Here is a 17,688-nt window from a genome sequence, read left to right as displayed (position 1 = left end):
TCAAAGACTGCAACATCATCTTCAACTCACCTATCTCACTTACCCCACCAGAAGATTATGCACCTTGATTAGGTGTAGGAAAGGAAGGAGGCTTCTGAAAGCCTTGTTGAGCCTTATGAGGAGGGACATATGGCTGCTGCTGCTACTGAGGAGGGGTAGGATTGAGCACACTTTGACTTGTCCACCTCAAATTGGGATGGACTGCCCCTTGGTTATTATAATAGGAACCCCCCCCCCCCCCTCTTGCCTGTATTGTTGAAAAGCAAGGACCTGTTCCTTCTCTGTAAGACAGCCAACAGCAGTGTGACCGTTGTTGCTCCCACACCTCTCACATGTGACAGTCTCCCCTCTAGTAAGCAAATGGACCGTCTGAGGCTCCCCAGCAGAATGCATCTCCAACTTATCAAACCTAGCATTCATGGCTTCCAGCTGAGCCACAACTTGCTTATCGACTGCATGAACTGTTCTAATACCATCCCTCGAGTTCCCATACTTAGCACAGTGGGTCGCCATCTCTTCAATAAGAGCCCATCCCTTATCATCGTCAGTGTTCTTTTGGAATCTTCCGTTGGATGATGCATCAAGTATGGCTCTGTGATCATCGTACATCCCATTGTAGAACTGATTGGACAGAAACCACGGATCAAAACCATGGTGAGGAAGAGACCTCACGAACCTGTTGAAACGGCACCATGCTTCATAGAAAGTTTCACCAGGTGCCTGCTTGAAACTATTGATTTTTGCCCTCAGCTGATTAGTGCACTGCGGAGGGAAATATCTCTTATAAAAATCAAGAGCAAGGGTCTCCCAATCTGTGACCCCTGCGGCCGTACGGTCCAAGTCAGTCAGCCACTCCTTAGCTGAGTAAGTCAAAGAAAAAGGAAACATCACCTCCTTAATCTTGTCTTGAGTTACCCTCTTTGTGGCGGGGATAGTAGAATAATAGTCCGTAAAGACCTGCATATGCTTCCTCGGGTCTTCACCTGCCACACCTCTAAAGAGATTTCTCTCCACCAGATTGATATAGGATGGACGGATGTCAAAAGTATTCCCATCCTCAGTCTGGAGATTGAAACCTTTAGGAATAGATGATGCTTTAGGCTCCGAATGACTAGCAATATTTGGCATCTTTACTGGTTCGTTTACAGAACTGAAAGTGTCTTCTTCAAAAGATGGATTTTCTGTAAATGGGAAATGCTGAAGTTCGGGTTCGAAAGTACTCAAGGCTCCCTTTCGTGATTCTCTTTGCAGACGGAGTTTATGCCTGAACAGTCTCTCTGGCTTAGAATCAGCTGGAACTAACTCCAACCTATGTGACCTAGGCATACACAATACTGAAAGAAAATGAATAAGAACTGCCTCAAGGAATAAAAAATTTCCTGAGACGGATAAAATAAACGAAACAAAGACATATAGGGCAATTGCCTCCCCGGTAACGGCGCCAAAATTTGATAGGGCTGTCGTATACCTATCAAAAATAACTAACTAAACTAACTATATAGCTAGGGAAGTCAGGTCGATCTCCTTAGGGAGGCAAGATATCTGTAAGTCCGTCTATTTGGTCACAAATGGGGGGGGGGGTGTTGTAATTGGCTTTCTAAACTAAAAGATTTAAAGGAAGAGAAGCCAGGAAAGAGCAATAAAGACAGAAAATGAGAATAAACTATCAAAAGAGAGGGGACATGTTAGGATTTCGGTTCACTACGGTAGTCAAATGACTCAACTGTAAACAACTTAGATAAATTCCTGCGAGACGGATAAGGAAAGGTCCTTCCAGTCCACTTTCTATCCTAAATTACCACTAACTTAACTTCCGTCCTCGTCAGGGTAGTCTACTATTCATAGCAGGCCTATTTAGTCCAATCTTCAGATCCAGGATTAAATTTAACCAGATTAAAAGGGTGACTCAGAAGCGTGCACTGAACTAAGTCGGTAAATACAGTTACATTGCTATGGGGACATAGTCTCACAATTAATTCATCTAACCTATTTACTATATCGTCACATTTCTACCGTAGATCCCCTAATCCTAACATGAAACAGATTAGCTACTCATGCTATTAATATTATCAAAACTAATAACAAAGAATAAACTAACATTAAGCATGATGAAATAATAATTAAAATGCATAAACAATGATTAGGGCTGAAATTAAGGAAGAACAAAACAAGTAATTAAGATGAATAAATGAAAGATTAAGAATAAAAGAGAGTAAGGGTTTACAATCGCAAGAATCCGGCGTAAAGAACAACTAAATCCGAGCGAGAAAATCCGAAAGCAAAGGTTACAGTGAAAGAGAGAAAGCAACGTAATGTTTACAGTGAAAGATGAAATGATAAGATCCAAAACTGAATTCTAATGACCTAGTTATTATGCGTTTAAATAGAAAAAATACTAAGTCCATAAGCTAAAACACGTTCACGGACTAATTAAAGCCCATGAAAGTCAAAACCACTCGATCGAGCAGTCTGAAACAGCTCAATCGAGTAACTCTCCAAGTAATCTACTCGATCGAGTAGAATTGTTACTCGATCGAGTAACTCCTAATTCCACCTCTATTGGATCGAGTAATATACTACTCGATCGACCATTTCCAGCCACAGAAACCACTCGATCGAGTAACAAAACAGCTCGATCGAGTGTTCTTCCTCCAAAACAGCTCAAACTCGTGACCGACTACTCCGTAGACCGTTCTTTCACGCATCCCAATGCAAGATCTCACTCTGAACAATCCCGTCTCCTCAAAATGCATGCAATAAGGGACGAAAATGGTACGATTTTACTACTTCCACGTTCATTTCTACAAAATGGACAAAACGAACCAAAGTAGCCAATTCGGGGCATAATACTATATAAACAGTACAAAAGTATATGAAAATACGTGCTGAAATAGGCTAAAAAGACTATACAAAATGCACGTATCAACATGTCTCCTATGCTCCGATCTACCTTTGTAAGTAGAAATCTCACCCTTTCCTCTTTGTCTTATGGGTAAATTCGAGTTAGGGTTTATTAAGAAAGATTAATTAGTATTTAGTTATGTAAAATGAATAGTTAGTAACTAATAATGAGGGATTTTATATTGTAAATTAGAATAGAGTGAATTATAATAGTTATTACATGATTCATGTTGGATGAGATGGTTTTATGAGATGGATATGATGTGTTCAGTTTATATATACTTTTACCCCTCATTTTAGCTCCGTTTTTATTGTATATCATACTTTAATTAGTATATTTGTGAGCTAATCTTGTGTTCTAGGCGTATTGTTTGTATTTGTTACATTTTGCAGGAATCTAAGCATATAGAGGCTTTTTCCTATCACATTAGCAAGCACCAAAGGATCACTAAGCTAACTGGAAGCAAGTGATAATCATACAAGGGCATTTCGGGAAGAAATTAATCCCGAGTCATCAAGAAAACAAGTTAGGTTAATGGATTTGCTAAATGAAGCTCCAAATATTAATCAAGATCATTGGATGCAAAAATTGGATTCCACAAAGGCATTTAATCAAGGCATTAACCGGAGAATTATGGGACATTTAACATGAAAATTGGATCCCTCGAGCATTAAAACAAGAATTGAAGCCAAAATAGCCGGAAACCCCACGCCCCCGATCGGGGCTGGCAACCGCGATCCTTACGCATTTCAAACACTATTTCACTCTCTAGCCTTAAGCAAAATTCTCTCTTAGTTTTCATCTTTAGTTTTAATATTGATAAGATTTTAGTTGATGTTAAACATTTGGTTCTAATTTTATTCAAGCATTTGGTTCTCCTTTGTTCTTCTTTGCAATTGAAGTTCTAATTCCTTATTTCGTTAATTCTAATTCTTATTTATTTAGTTTAAATTTCTATTTAGTTGTCACATCGTTTTATCATTAGTATTTACTTTATATCACATAGCTTATTATTACATTATATGCTCTACCATTTAGTTTATATCATTTCCATTAGCATGTCTATCATTTCTTATATCAAAGTTTATAGTTTACATTTTAATATGAGTAACTAAATTCTTTAGTCTAGGGACTAGGGAAGCCATGCAAAATAAAATATGTAAAATGATAAATTAGGTTGATATAATATTGTCTAATTGTTTCTATCACATGTTTGCGCTACAACGTTTAATCTTTGGTTATTGGCGGTAATCGTAGATTAAGTTTGTTAATTCGTTCTATAAGTCAAGAGGCACAAAATCGGATTAGACTAAGCATGTGTAGTAGGACGGCCTAGTCATATACGAGAGTTTCTCTAGGACCCGGTCTATGGTTGACACTAATATCATGAGGTGGGTGTCTTTAAGCCTAAACAATTGACAATGTTATTATTACCGAGTTTAACATGAATCTATATTTATATTTGCATGTGTGACCCGACTCCCCTAGACTCCTTTTATCATATAGTTTACATATTTATATTTGTTAATCATCAAACCAACCAACAAACCAAACCAAACCAAATGTAATCGACCTTGATAGAAATCTTTCCATAGCATTTCATAACGCAATTCCCGTCTCCTTGTGTTTGACCACTATTACTACATTAATTTGTGTCTAGCGTAATTATCTTTACATAGATGGGCGATAGCCTATCAAATTTTGGCGCCGTTGCCGAAGAGCACGGTTTTATTGCGTATTGATTTGTCGATTTTTATCCTGTTTTCTTTTGTCTTCAGGAACACTTATTCCTTGAGACCGTTACATATCATTTTCTAGAGATTGTTGTCTTATGCCCAGGTCTTCTCATAGTGGAGATTTGCTTTCACCGGATTTCAAACCCGAGAAAACCTTTAGGAGAAGATTACGTTTTTCGAAAGAAGTGAAAGAAGCCGCTTCTCCCATACAAGTTGAAAGTGCTAGAAAGTCTTACCTAGACGATCTAATGGCTCTTGAAGAAGAGGAGGTTTCTAGTTCATCATCTCCACCACCACCACCATCTGCAACTAAAAAGATGGTGAAACTTTCCGATCACTCAAAGCCTACCGCGGCTATGCTTTCGGCCGGTATCACAACTACTCAAATTACCGCGCCGGAATTCGATATCAAGCCGGCTTTCTTTAGCCTTGTTGAGAGGAAGCAAGTTCGGGGAAGTCCTTTGAAGGATCCCAATTTTCATGTGCAAAATTTTTGCGATTATTGCTCCATGATCCGATAAACGGGCGTCACTCAAGCCCAAATAAGGGAAATACTTTTCCCTTTCCATTTGAAGGACAAGGCAAAGTTATGGATTAATTGCTTTGATCGTACCGCTATGGGAATCACAAATTGGGAGACATTGGCTCTTGCATTCTATCAAAAGTTTTTCCATTGGAGAAAACTCAAAACTTAAGGAGCCAAATCACCGGATTCCGTCAACAAGCTCTTGAGAGCTTATATGAGGCTTGGGAAAGGTACAAAGAGTTGAAATGACGATGCCCACATCATGGGTTGGATGATTTGTTCCTAGCTATAACATTCTACAATCGATGTTGTGCCGAGTCCCGAAGGATTCTTGATTCCGCCAACAATGGGCGGTTTGATAAAATTGACACCGATATTGCTCATGACACGTCGAATCTATGGTGATCCATGACGCACAATATGTATAATCCCGAAGTGTGCCACTCAAAGGTAAAGAAGAATCACCCGATAATCCCGTCTTATTAGCTCAAATTGCCTTACTCCAACAACAATTGGCGGAATGAGATGCTAGAGATTCTCTTCAACAACTCAATGTCGTGTCCTCTACGAGTCAAATCATTGTTTGTGACGGTTGCGGAGGTGCGGGTCATTACAACACTCATTGCCAAGCTACTATTGAGGAGGTAAATGCTTTTCAAGCTATTAGACAAATTTCTTATCCACCGGGTACATTTTCAAATACATATAACCCGAATTCAAGATTCCACCCGAATATGTCTTATAGAAGTAATAATGTGCTTAACCCTCAACCTCAACCCCCACCACAACAAAATGCCTATGTCCCTCAACAACAAAATTATAATACCCCACCGGGTTATCAAAACCAACAAAGACCACCACAATGAAACTACCAACAAAATCAAGGGCCACCACCTCAAAATGGCCAACAAAATAACCAAGGAGGAGGTAAACTTTAGGCATTAGTAATGCAAATGGCTAAGACCCAATCAGAAATGTTGGCTCAACTACAAAAGAGTGACCAATCTCAGAATGCCGCAATCAAGATGCTAGAGCAACAAGTGGCTCACCTAGCCTCATCTAGCTCTTCAAGGAAGACTGGCTAACTACCACCCCAAGGTATGCAACCACATGAGACCGTTAATTATATTTCCTTGAGAAGTGGTACAAGCTATGATGGGCCATCCATGACTTTGGATGGCGAAGCGGTTGTTAAAAAGCCCAAGCTTGGGGGAAATGACAAAAAGAAGGCTAGTGAAGAGCTCCTTGTTAGGGATCGTGTGCCATTTCCTCATCGATTGTTGATGCTTAAGAGAAAGAGCAAACTTGATTCCAAGGATGTTGAGCCCCCTATGCCCAAAGAAAGTGATGAGGTGATTATTGAGGAAGTCTCTCCTAATGCTAAGGAGGGTGATACCATTTCAAAGAAGGTGGATGCTCCTAATGGAGTAGAGAAAGAGAAAGAGAAAGAAATGGAGGATGCTCCTCCAAAGAAAGTTATTCAAGTACCATTTCCCCATCGTCTAGCAAAGCACAAGGAGGAAGGTAAGTTCGGTAAGTTTTTGGAAGTTGTTAAAAATTTACAAGTCACCGTCCCATTTATTGAATTACTTACCCAAGTCCCTTCCTATTCAAAGTTTATGAAGGAAATCCTCTCAAAGAAGCGATCCTTCAATGAGGTTGAGACCATTGCTTTCATCAAAGAGTGTAGCGAACTCTTACAAAACAAGTCTCCCCTGAAACTTAAGGACCCCGGTAGCTATTCTATTCCTTGCACTATAGGCACGTATACCATTGATAAGGCCCTTTGAGACCTAGGTGCTAGTGTAAGTGTCATGCCCTATTCTATATGTGAAAAACTTAACATGGGTGCTTTAAAATGCACGAGTATCAGTTTGCAAATGGCGGACCGTTCTTTAAAGCGGCCTTTAGGTGTCTTAGAAGATGTGCCCGTCAAAGTTGGTAAGTTTTTCATACCGGTTTACTTCCTCATACTTGATATGGCCGAGGACTCACAAACCCCAATTATATTGGGTAGGCCATTCTTGCACACCGCGGCTGCGTTAATTAATGTGAAAAATGGGAAGTTGACATTAGAAGTGGGTGATGACCAGGTTACCTTTAGCAAGAACAACACCATTAGAAGCCCAACTTTACAAGAGTCTTGTTATTTACTTAGCACCGTGGACTCTTCTAATGCCTCTTCTACACTTGGATCCTTACTGATGGATCCATTGGAGGAAGATATTGGTGTTGTTTGTTTTTAGGCGACGATGCTAAGAGTGATAAGGTTATTTTCAGTCGTTTGCCTTAATCAAAATAAATCCTATACTACTACTAACAAGATAGCTAGTGGTAAGTCACGGTCAAATCCACAGGGAGGCGGATTATCTAGTTTGTTTATATTTAAGTTCGTCTTAAAGGTAACAGTTTTATGGCGTTTGATTGGTTTGAATTCTAAACTAATTGCGATGTAAATAAAGACAAATTCAATAATAATAATAAAGGAGTCTAGGGATCAAGTTCACTAGGTAGTCATCCGGGGGTCAGATTTAATTCATTAACAGAGCTAATTACGTTATTTAAGGTTATATAATCGGTCGATTCAATATTCCTTTAAGTCTAATTTAACATGCTATCGCTATTATTACATTATCTCTATTCAGTTATCGCAGCCTATATTGATTCTAACCCAGTCGGTGAAAGTCTCAATTCGCTATACTAGTTAATTAACCTTGGCTAGTAATTAACTAACTAGATGAAGAACAATAAACTGAACAACAATGAATAAGCAATTTTAACTATCAATTCATTAATTAATCCCCTTATAACAACCTAGATCTCCATTCACCCTAGATTAATAAATTATCTACTCATAAATCGAAGTAAACAAATACAAATAATAATTGAATGCATAACTAAAATAAAGATAAGAGAAGAAAAACTTAGTCTTGAAATAGAATTGAAAGGGAGAAAATAGAGTACGGAGGGTCCGAGGCTATCTGTCCCAAAATATGTACTAGAAGAATAAGGAACAAATAAAACCAAACCTAAAACTCATCGTTTCCTACGTACAAATTGTGCTCCTCTTATATACGAAAGAGAAGTCCAAACCCAACTCCTCTAGTCTATGTACTAATAATCTCCTATTATTGTTACGAAAGACAAAGGCCACGGCCCATTTAAGAGACAACAAATCCATTGCTCAGTGGATCATTTGGTGTACTTGTTTAGACTTTGATTTATGTGGCCGTAAAGTGTTGGCAATGCTAGCATATTTCATGTCTGCATTGTACTTGATCTGACTTCGGCATCCTCGAATTTCACCAATTTCTCGACCAATGGCACTTGTCAATATTCTTACCATAAAATATAATTTTCTACATATAAATACACAAGTAGTAGTAAACCGCAAAGGAAAGAAATATCGTATAAAATACACTAGAAATGTCGGAAACTAATACAATATTACGAGGAATAATTATGTAAAATATAGATAAAATATGCGCTTATCAAGGAGCACTATTACTTAGAGTGCCAAAAAGAAGGGGAAATTTATTTAAAAAATTTCAAATGGTTGCGGAATGCAAAGGTAGCTATGAAATGGAGCTCGGTTAGTGGCAAGCACAATGATGAAACTTGATCAAATAGCTTCTTAAGTCGTACGGGACAATAAACCAGCGCTTCTTGGGATGCAACCCAAGCTTTTTATTTGCTTTTATTTATTTTTGTTTTCAATTTTCCGCAATTTACTGTTTTTGGTAGAGTTAGAAATAAAATACTAGACATGACGATGTTTGTTTTTGTGATTTATAGGTAAAAATGAAGAAAAGGAGGCCTAAGGGAGAAATAGTACGCTTCCCCATGCAAAAACCCCGTTCGGGGAGATAAGTTTCAAAAAACGGGACGGATAAATCAAATAGGGAGGAAGCGAAAAAGTCAGCATAGGATCGGTCAACCCTGATCGGGGTTGCCAGCCACGATCGGGGACGTGGTTTCGTGTTTTGCTGGCTGCTCTTTTAGACGGGTTAAAAAAAAGAACATTTGTTCTATCATTCCTAGCAAACGGCGGTACTACTACTCTCCTATCTCTCTCATTTCTTCAGTTTTTCTTCACTAAAATCGCAAGGAAACATCAATTTCTTCATCATTTTGCAAGATTCATTCATCTTTTAACATCATTAAGTAAGTTTTTTTCCATTCTCTCTTTAATTTCATCCATTCTAATCAATTCAATCAAGTTTATCAAACCTTAACTCATATTAGGGGAAATTGATTTTGTGCTTATTAGTACTAGAAATTGATTGTATTATGCTCTATTCATGTTTATAGTATGAATTAGGTAACTAATTTATTCTATTATGTCTATTTGGATGGATTTTGGTTTGCCTTAAGATGAATTTTTGTCTTAAATTTCAGAAAAATGGCACCAAGAAGACCTCCTACCCAAGGTGCTTCTAAAAGGAGAAGAGGTGATGCGGAATCCTCCCGGGCTGTGGAGGATGTGCAAATGGAAGAGGCCTCGGAATGGCAAGATCTGGAATTTCCCGGAGTAATTTTTAATTGTCAAAAGCAATATGACAATTGGGTCATCCTATGAAGTAAAGGTATGAAACCGACTAAGTTCATTAACCAAGTTTCTTTGAACAATATTGGAATAGAGAAGAATGTTAAGACATTATTTAAGAACCTTGGTATGAAACATTGTTATACAATGGATTATAAGACCTTTCCCGAACTCACCCTTGAGTTCTTGAGCTCTTTTGAATTTCATAGGTCGAAGAAACCCGGTTTTGTGCTTTTTGTGACTTTCCGATTGTTTAATGATGACAATAGAATGGACCTAGCGGACTTTGCTAATATTTTCTAATTGCCCCATACCTATTGAATCACCCGAGTCTTATAACCCGGTTTTGACATGGAATGCCATTTCTCACTTCTCTTTTCAAAGTTGGGACCAGGTCCCCCACCAATACATTCACTACCCTGACATTCGTGTTTGGCAAAGGTTTATGGGGTGGACTTTCTTTGGGAGAAATGAGCCTCACTCGGTGAGGAAATTTGAGGTTGAGATTTTGGGTGCCTTCCTTAATGTTAATGGTGATGATAATTGGGGGATTAATATCCCCTACCACTTCCTGGTACACTTGACCAAGCAATGTAACCCGAAGAATAGTTATATTGTCTTAGGAGGTTTGGTTACGAAAATTGCTCAACACTTGTGTCGCTTCAACTAAGAAAACACCAACTTGAGACCATCGCTAATCTCTAGGGAAAAGGGGGTTGGGCTAGATAATGAATACTTCTTATCTTGCAATTGGTTTAGGGATTCTCACCCTAACATGGTTTGGAAAATTAGTAGGCAAGACTCCATTAGTCTACCGGAAGAGAAGAAAGAAATTAAGGCCTTAGTCCATACCAAGCCCTATCATGGGAGTGCCCCTTTTACAAGACCTATTTACCACTTGGCCCTAAGGGGTGAGACACGAACCACCGTGGAGCGGCGTGAGGGAGGTCAATCCTCTCAAGCACGCCATTCCACCTCTAGTATTCATTCACCCTCTAGTCTAGAAATAATGGATATGATGCGAGACTTAAGCTTAAGTGTTAATGCGATTTGTGATGACCAAAGACTTGCATTACATCCCATATATGATCATTTTGCTAGGCAAGGAGTAATCCAACCCGCGGGGCCACACCCTTCATTTTATACTTATCCCCCGGGTGGATTTCCTCCTCCTTCTCCCCCTCCTAACAATGATGCAAGTACTTTTACTACATATGCTTCCGGTCCGGATTTTTGTGGTTCGGATTATGGAGTTGAGGCATTACATGGAGGATATGGAGGGTATGGTGGCTATGGTGGTTATAGTAGCTATGGTGATGGTCTTGGTAGTGGCTAAAACATTGGTGAGTATGTCACTCCTCTCCAAGAGGATGATTCTAGTGGAAATGGTGAACAAGGCGAAGCATCCGGAAGTGGAAGTGGTAAGAAGAAGAAAGGAAGGAAAGGGTTCAACTTTTGGCCCTTTTCTTAGATGAATGATGAAAGAAGAGTCCCCCATATATATACTAAATTGGGGGGAGGCTAGCAAGTCTAGTAAGTTTACTTTGCTTTGCACTTTAGTTTATTTTCTTGCAATCCATTAAATATGACCTCTAGTCCTTCTTGTTTTTGTGCTTTGAGCCATTTTTATGGTTTACTTGGGTAATTTAATTGTTGGCACATTGAGGACAATGTTATGTTTAGCTTGGGAGGAGATTGCATTTGCATGTAGTGTAGTTTGCATGTAGAAAATTTGAAAATTTTGAGAGAAATTTGTGTGTTTTTGCTTGCTTTTGGCCTATTTTCCCTCTTGCTTATCCTAATGATAGCTTATAGCTAATGATTTACTCTTTTATGATGGGATAATTGCTACATGGGGATGTCTTGACATAGTAGGTGGGAGATGGTAAATGAACCGAATAGGCTTGATCTTGACTATTGGCAAGGTACAAAATTGGTAAGGTAGAACCTCCTTAGACCGACGCATCCATATCCGGTCTCTCTTAGGTGAGTGTAGGTGTCTCCTTATGATGCGTGTTTCATCAAAACGCACAAGTATGGTTCTCATTTCATCTCTTTATAAGCATGCATTCATTTGTTATAGCATTTTGGAGCCATTCACATGATTATAATTGCCTTTTTGACCCTTTCACAAACATTTATCCCTAGCTACATTATAATTTGCCTACCTTGTTGAGCTAGTAGCTTTCTTTAGTTTTGTTTGGGTGCTCATTTGGGATTTAGTTCAAAGTTTGGAATATCATGTGAGCTTGGTCTTAATGCTCAAGAGAGAAAAGAAAAAGAAAAAAATGAAGAATTGAAATGAAAAAAAATGAGAAAGAAAATAATGAAAAAAGAAATGGAAAAGCATGAAAGAAAATGAAAAAAAAAAAAATGTATGATTTGAAAAGAAAAGAGAAGAAGAAGTTGATGTGAGAAACTCTCATGCATTATTCACATATTTTAGAGAGTTTACTTATGATTTGTATTGTAATTTGGGATTAGAATTGAGATTGAGCATCCTTACATTTGGTTGTTATAGCTTGACTTTATCTTCACAATCCATAATTCATTTTTTCCCCTTTCTTACCCATTACATATTATCTTCTTCTTACCCATTTGGCTTCTTTCTCATGCTTGCATATGATTGCTTTTGGCTTGTAGTTTTGAAATGTTTACCATATTAGATTGCGGGCACATTCTTATAAGTCGAGGATAGTCGAGTGTTTATTCACAAAAATGTCCTTTCACATAAAAAAGAGTTTGAGTGCACCGCGAGAATCCATAAGTCAAAATATCATGCAAGAGCTTAAAGGTTCATTCAAAGTCTTTCGTGCTACGCTGTCATGTAAATTTCATCCATGTTTTGCATTATTCCTTATGCCCATGTTGTCTCGGGTTTTGAATCATTATGCTTAGCTTGTTTTTGGATATTGCAATTGATGGGATACGGTTTCTTGCTTGGGGACAAGCAAGAGTTTAGCTTGGGGGAGTTTGATGTGTTCGTTTTATATATACTTTTACCCCTCGTTTTAGCTCCGTTTTTATTCTATATCATATTTTAATTAGTATATTTGTGAGCTAATCTTGTGTTCAAGGTGTATTGTTTGTATTTGTTACATTTTGTAGGAATCGAAGCATTTATAGGCTTTTTCCTATCACATTAGCAAGCACCAAAGGATCACAAACCTAAATGGAAGCAAGTGATAATCATACAAGGGCATTTTGGGAAGAAATTAATCCCGAGTCATCAAGAAAACAAGTTGGGTTAATGGATTGGCTAAATGAAGCTCCAAATATTAATCAAGATCATTGGATGCCAAAATTGGATTCCATAAAGGCATTTAATCAAGGCATTAACCGGAGAATTAAGGGACATTTAACATGAACATTGGATCCCTCGAGCATTAAAACAAGAATTGAAGCCAAAATAGCCGGAAACCCACGCCCCCGATCGGGGTTGACCCGCTCTTGGATTCTTACGTTATGCCCCTATTTTCTTTTAAATAGGGGCCTTAATCCGTCATTAGGGATATCTTCCTTACGCACTTCATACACTATTTCACTCTCTAGCCTTAAGCAAAATTCTCTCTTAGTTTTCATCTTTAGTTTTAGTATTGTTAAGCTTTTAGTTGATGTTAAATATTTGGTTCTAATTTTATTCAAGAATTTGGTTCTCCTTTGTTCTTCTTTGCAATTCAAGTTCTAATTCCTTATTTTGGTAATTCTAATTCTTGTTTATTTAGTTTACATTTCCATTTAGTTGTCACATCGTTTTATTATTAGTATTTATGGTGTGTCGTAAAACTCGTCGTCAAAAGTTACTCAACCAAAACAATATTTATAAATTTACCAACTACTCTTAGTAAAGAGGCAAGCAAAGGTCGGATCCCAAGGGACGGGTATTGATGTAGGATTTTCAATTGTAAATGGTCGTGTCTAAGGGTGTCACAATTTGGGTTGAGATAGGAGATCAACTAAACTAATCAACAATATAAAAGTAAAGTAATAAAAACAAGCAAGATGATTAGAATGAGATGTAAACAATTAATTAAAAGCAGTAGGGTGTCATGGGTTCATAGGGGATTCATAGGAGTTGATCATACAAACATTTTCTCTACTAGATGCAAGCACTTATTATTGCGATGGGATCGAGTTAGTGTATATCTTACAATCCCTAGAAAGGTTTGGGTCCCGAAGCCGAATCGATTAGATTGTACAATACCTACAAGTCGACTTAGTCCTTCCAATCCAACTATATGAATGCTCTAATGAGACTCGAGTTGGTTTTGTTAGGATTCAATAATTCCATTTCTATACATTTCATACAAATGTGATTATTTAGTCATAAAATAATAACTAGATCTTATGCATGCAAACTAAAAGACAAGATTAGAGAAGAAATTATCCATCGTATTTTGGGATTTCGGATCAAAAGGGCACCAACAAATTCACCTATTTGTTAGTTCTTGAGCTTCCTTATAATGGATGAACAAAGGTTCAAATTAGAACCTCTCCTAAAAGCTTATACCCAAGGTGTTACTCTTAATAATTAATAATATTATGAACTAGTAATATTATTAATCTAACTTAAAAATTTGACCCAAAATATTATTTTTGGTCTCTCGTTATTCGGCCAAGAGAGGAGAGAAATTGGAGTATTTTCTTTCTTTAACTTCTCTAAGTTTTTGTAGTGAATGAAAAAAATGAAAAAATTACACACTAGTGAAAAGTGTTGTAGTGTAGTGTAATTATAGAGCAAAACCCCTTGGCTTTCTCCTTTCTCTAAAACCGGGTGGGGTGGGATTTTAGGGCCAATGCATGGCCTTTCCATCTACCTATAAATTATAGGTATGTAAGACTAGGTTTTTAGTGTGATGATTGCTATTTTAAATAAAATATAAATCACACTTCAAACCCTAAAACCACCCTATTTTTCGGTACATATCATGTAAAATGGAAAGTCCATTTTACACATTATTTTGTTAATTTGTCAAATGTCACATGTTACTTGTCATGTGAAATTGTAATGTATTTTTAACATATTAAAAATCAATATACTCATAAAATATGTCATATACAAAATCGACTAGTAATTCGTAATTACTTGTACGAAAACGGTTTATCAATTATAAATCACAATGTCTTGTATTTATATTTCAATTGTTTCGTAAACAATAATTTAGTCTAAGTAATGAAACAATTTGATTACTTAGACCGTATCTTATTTAATCGAATTACAATAAGACACGTCAGTTATACTCACAAAATCGTCCGTCAATTTTAAGCAATTTAATCAACCCGTATCGACATACGATTAATTAAATAATCAATTAAGAGCGTCACCCTTTAGGTATGACCTAAGGGGATCAACTGATCACCACCGTCGCACGACAGTAATGTCAAACTCTAGTCAGCCAATCATTACCGATATGTGTGGACCAGTTGACTGTAAAATATTACTTCCCACATGTATTCTTAAATATGAGATTTAAACATGTGATCATTATGATCGACAGTTAGGATCGCATTATTGTTGGAGGACACTTATTCCAACAATCTCCCACTTGTCCTCGACAAGTGTGCGTCACCAATTCTCTTGTCCTATTACTATCTCCCACTCAATGCAAGGTGTCTTTCGGGTCGTACTTGCAAGTGATCATATCGAGAGTGGTTTCCTCGATCGGGAGAATAACTGATTGACCGGAATTATCTACCATAGATACCTTCCGAGCGTGGCCACGCATTTCCAGTTCATTACTCCTCAAGTGGCCCTGAGATATTGTTTTAACCCTGACAAGGGGTGGACAATTCCTATCGCACTATTCCCTTCGATTAGCCACAGCCATCATAACCCAAAATATGCCCATTTGACTCCATTTACGAAGGTCGTAGTAACATAAATCAAAGTTAATCTGAAACTGTGCCACCTTAGGCGAACAGTCTTTAGTCAAAGAATTGACTCATTAGAATACTATAGTAGCTCTCGCCACGACCAGGATATTTAAATTTGCCAAAACTCTATAAGCGGTCATTAGCCCGACAAAGTGTTCCTAACAGTCTGCCTATGTGATCGACTAGTCATCTCACATGACTCCATGGCACTTGAACTTGCCATCAATCGCATCATACTCTAGTCACTTCGAGAAATCACCTCATGTAAGTGACTATGGGCGAATACAATGTTAATCCGTGTTCACTTTAACGGGGTTCAATTGTCTCTACAAGCCGTTTGGATGTAACAAAGTATAAGGTGAGTTAATAATAACTCAAAACGACAAATGTGGACATCACATTCGGGTAGTCAATACCATATTACCACCTTGTGATGTATATTGTAAGTGTGTAAACACTAGTCATTTGCAACATGAGTTTAACACACCATGTGTCCATGTGTTCAAACTCTTGAATTTCATTTTCCTTTATTTTCATGTTTGTCTTACATAGCATGAATCTCACCAAGTACATATCTAGTTTCCCAAACTAGGTTTAGGTGCTTTATTTTGAGAGAACTTTCTTGTTGTTTATCACATAACAAACGAATTATGGTGGACGACACAACTTGCACTAGTCAAGTGTTCTTCCAACTCATAATGTACCATGTATATGTTTTGTAGGATCTTGCAACAATTGTCAAGATGATTAGCCTAGCAGTTCTCATAAGTCCTAGCAAATTTGAAAATACTAGTTTTGAGTAACTTCTTACTATAACCAAGTATCTTTTCAAACTTCTTATTTCTCCTTTTAGCTTAATTAGCTTAGGATTTTCATAAATCCTTACGCGTTTTCGAAACTTCAATATGTGCAACTTCTTGTCACATAACAGAGTGTTCTATCAAACACTAGAATAGCTCATTAGTTCTCCTCGAGAATTCATGACGATTCTTATATGGCTTACCAATGACTCATCATGCTCTTAAGCATATGATTCATTATAGGACATGTGCATGATTATTCTAATGGCAGAAACATTATTAATCTTTAATCATGTAATCAACCATTCTTAGGTTCAATGAATGACCGTGACTGCTTATGGTAATTCAATTTTCATCGATATGAATAACCTACGTTTCTCATTGATTTGATGTGCATATCTCAATGCCTATCCAACATCCCATGTTGTGATTGGATTCATCTTAGTCCATTTTCATCCAGAATTGAAAACTCAAATACTTCTTTGTGAAAGACAGTACTAGCTCGTCATTCTCAATGAGTAATGAGTTATAAATTTTACAAGATGATTGCTCCCACTAAATTTCATGTCTTCACATGATAATTTCAAACTCCCACTCAATTCCACATGTTTCGTATTTGACTACTCAATCGAAACATTTCAAGAATTGAAATCAATTTTGCTTTGCCAAGTTATTAAGATAAAACCATATATGTTTCCAACATATCTTTTCAAAATACCTATTTTGAAAAGGTTTCAATCTTAAACTTATGGAAAGAAATTTTAAGCTCTAACTCATTCATTTTTATAATGATGCGTAGCAATGTCATTACTTAAATGTGAAATCCCATTTAATACACGTCCTTCTCAAAATACCCTTTTCGGAAGGAGGCTTAACCATTTCATTTTGATAATGAGGTTAAGTAACGACACTAGCGTGGTTAACAATTAACTTAGCTCTTGTAGACATCGGCATATCTTTCTTTGCAACTTTTAATCATAAATCTCATTTATATTCAAGGATGCAACTTTGTTTCATTTAGGCTCTTAAGTAAATATCAATTTTGAAACTCTATTTATATCTAGGTCATAAACTAGCAAAATCTCTTGTTTAGACTTTTCTTTAGTCATTTTCTTTCAAGAACTTTCTTTTGGTCTCCTCGTGTAGTTATCTTAAAAACATATTCTTTCGATTACTTCACTTTGTCTCTTTTGTTATGTAGATCTCACATATTCATGTATGCTATATATTTTGGTATACAAATCATTCTTTCTTTCGTAGATCTCATTTACTCAAGCATACAAATTATTCTTTGTATTCTTTGT

At 37.2% G+C, this 17,688-nt stretch overlaps 2 non-coding genes across 2 annotated transcripts; one reads left to right on the top strand and one right to left on the bottom strand.

The window, feature by feature from the left end:
* The first annotated feature begins 646 nt into the window (after positions 1 to 646).
* On the top strand, positions 647 to 752 carry LOC141645041 (small nucleolar RNA R71). The gene has a single exon (XR_012544636.1). It is a non-coding gene; the product is annotated as a small nucleolar RNA R71 (small nucleolar RNA).
* Positions 753 to 5,326: 4,574 nt separating this feature from the next.
* LOC141644558 (small nucleolar RNA R71) lies at positions 5,327 to 5,433 on the bottom strand. The gene has a single exon (XR_012544171.1). It is a non-coding gene; the product is annotated as a small nucleolar RNA R71 (small nucleolar RNA).
* Between the last annotated feature and the right edge of the window lie 12,255 nt (positions 5,434 to 17,688).

The sequence above is a fragment of the Silene latifolia genome, chromosome 2, assembly GCF_048544455.1.
Source record: "Silene latifolia isolate original U9 population chromosome 2, ASM4854445v1, whole genome shotgun sequence".
Lineage (NCBI taxonomy): Eukaryota > Viridiplantae > Streptophyta > Magnoliopsida > Caryophyllales > Caryophyllaceae > Silene > Silene latifolia.
This window is presented reverse-complemented; position numbering and strand designations above follow the sequence as displayed.